The sequence below is a fragment of the Clavelina lepadiformis genome, unplaced genomic scaffold, assembly GCF_947623445.1.
Source record: "Clavelina lepadiformis unplaced genomic scaffold, kaClaLepa1.1 scaffold_97, whole genome shotgun sequence".
In the NCBI taxonomy this organism is placed as follows: Eukaryota; Metazoa; Chordata; class Ascidiacea; order Aplousobranchia; family Clavelinidae; genus Clavelina; species Clavelina lepadiformis.
Window position 1 is genome coordinate 55001 of NW_027508303.1, and position 2500 is coordinate 57500.

At 50.4% G+C, this 2500-nt stretch overlaps 1 non-coding gene across 1 annotated transcript in view; it reads right to left on the reverse strand.

Annotated features, from left to right (window-relative positions):
• LOC143473055 (small subunit ribosomal RNA) overlaps positions 1-1301 on the reverse strand; it is a 1808-nt gene extending 507 nt beyond the window's left edge. Inside the window, exon 1 of the ribosomal RNA XR_013120351.1 lies at positions 1-1301. This exon is cut by the window's left edge and continues 507 nt beyond it. This is a non-coding gene — a ribosomal RNA (small subunit ribosomal RNA).
• Between the last annotated feature and the right edge of the window lie 1199 nt (positions 1302-2500).

The window sequence follows — 2500 nt, forward strand, 5'->3', positions numbered from 1 at the left end:
CTCCACCAACTAAGAACGGCCATGCACCACCACCCACAGAATCAAGAAAGAGCTCTCAATCTGTCAATCCTCACTGTGTCCGGGCCGGGTGAGATTTCCCGTGTTGAGTCAAATTAAGCCGCAGGCTCCACTCCTGGTGGTGCCCTTCCGTCAATTCCTTTAAGTTTCAGCTTTGCAACCATACTTCCCCCGGAACCCAAAGACTTTGGTTTCCCGAAAGCTGCCGGAGAGGTCGTCAAAGTAACGCCCCCCGATCGCTAGTTGGCATCGTTTATAGTCAGAACTAGGACGGTATCTGATCGTCTTCGAACCTCTGACTTTCGCTCTTGATTAAAGAAAACATTCTTGGCAAATGCTTTCGCAGTTGTTCGTCTTGCGCCGATCCAAGAATTTCACCTCTAGCGGCACAGTACGAATGCCCCCGTCCGTCCCTCTTAATCATTACCTCGCGCTCCGAAAACCAACAAAATAGAACCGAGGTCCTATTCCATTATTCCATGCACCATTATTCAGGCGAACCGCCTGCTTTGAACACTCTAATTTTTTCAAAGTAAACGTTCCGGCCGCCGCCAACACTCAGTCAAGAGCACCGACGGTGAACCGAAGGTGAGGCCGGGCACGCCAGTACACGCCTTGCGACGGACCGACGGCCCGAGCCCAAAATCCAACTACGAGCTTTTTAACCGCAACAACTTAAATATACACTTTTGGAGCTGGAATTACCGCGGCTGCTGGCACCAGACTTGCCCTCCAATGGATACTCGTTAAAAGTTTTAGAGTGTACTCATTCCAATTACAGGGCCTCGTTAGAGTCCTGCATTGTTATTTTTCGTCACTACCTCCCCGCGTCGGGAATGGGTAATTTGCGCGCCTGCTGCCTTCCTTGGAAGTGGTAGCCGTTTCTCAGGCTCCCTCTCCGGAATCGAACCCTGATTCCCCGTCACCCGTAAGAACCTCGGTAGGCAGATACCGTACCGACGAAAGTTGATAGGGCAGACACTTGAATGATTTGTCGCCGGTGCAAGACCGTGCGATCCGCAAAGTTATCCAGAGTCACCAACGAGCACGGGCCGAGGCCCGGTCGGTTTTTGGTCTGATAAATGCACGCCTCCGTGAGTCGGCGCTTTTCGCATGTATTAGCTCTAGAATTACCACAGTTATCCAAGTAACACGTACGATCAAATGAACCATAACTGATTTAATGAGCCATTCGCAGTTTCACTGTACGAGAGCTCGTACTTACACTTGCATGGCTTAATCTTTGAGACAAGCATATGACTACTGGCAGGATCAACCAGGTAGCTATTCGCAGCAAACGAGGCTGCTGCGGGACGACGGGCGCCCCGCGTTTCTTTTCACACGTTCTCCGTGTACATCGCTACTCAAACACTACGCTCGCGGCTTGCACGAGCTCCGAAAACCGTCAATTCCGGACGCTGCCCGGCGATTCGAGTGCAATACTCGCGCCGAGGCACGCCGATAGCTTGCCACTGGATCCGACAGACCGCTCAAAACCCCGGCTAAGCATGGGCGACCGCGCGAACAGCATTACATCTGCCCATCGTGCCCGACGCCAACCGAGATCGATTCTGCTTCGATTCGCACTCGCGCGCGCATTCGCTCACACGACTGCCTGCTCCCTCATAGTAGTCACAGAATCCTGCATCGCCATGGTACCCCAGAACGGCCTCGGGATCGCGCGAGCTCGCGGCCGGATTTGGAGTTTGGGAAGGTGCGTGGCCGCTTGCCGTGGCCGCCGAACCGCGCCCCGGCCGGGCACCGCTCGCAACTCGAACGTTTGGACTCTGAAAATATTTCCCAACGTTTGGACTTTAACTTTTTGTCGAGACTTGAAAAAATTTCAGAGTCCAAACATCGACCCGCGGCAAAAACTTTTCCGAGGTCGAAAAATCCGCGCTCGGTCAAGAGAATATGCGCGGCCTGGGCGTTTGGACTCTAACATTTTTTGGAGTGGACGGGGAAAATTTTCAGAGTCCAAAACACCGACCCGCGCGTGATGCTCTCCCGAGTTCGGAAAATCCGCGCCAGGTGAAAGCTATGCGCGCGACCTGGTCGTTTGGACTCTAAAAAATTTTCAAGTCTCATCACACCAACAAAAAGTTAAAGTCCAAACACCGACTCGCGGCTAAAGCTCTTCCGACTTGGGAAAATCCGCGGCGGGTGAGGGCTATCCGCGCGACCTGGGCGTTTGGACTTTAACATTTTTTTGGTGTGAATCGACTTGATAAAATTAATCTAATGCCATACAGTGTCAAAGTGCACAATTTTAATCGATATAATCATGACAATATATGTCATGCAACAAAATCATCAAATGATCGTCAAGCAGCATTGCAAAGCTACGTGAGTCAATGCAAGGCAATGACAACGTATTTATCAATTAAAGTTATTTAATTGTACAAAGTTATTGTTAAATTATAAAATAAAATTAAATGAAATTATATTGAAGAGCTCAATTACGCCAATGTAACAGAGTGTC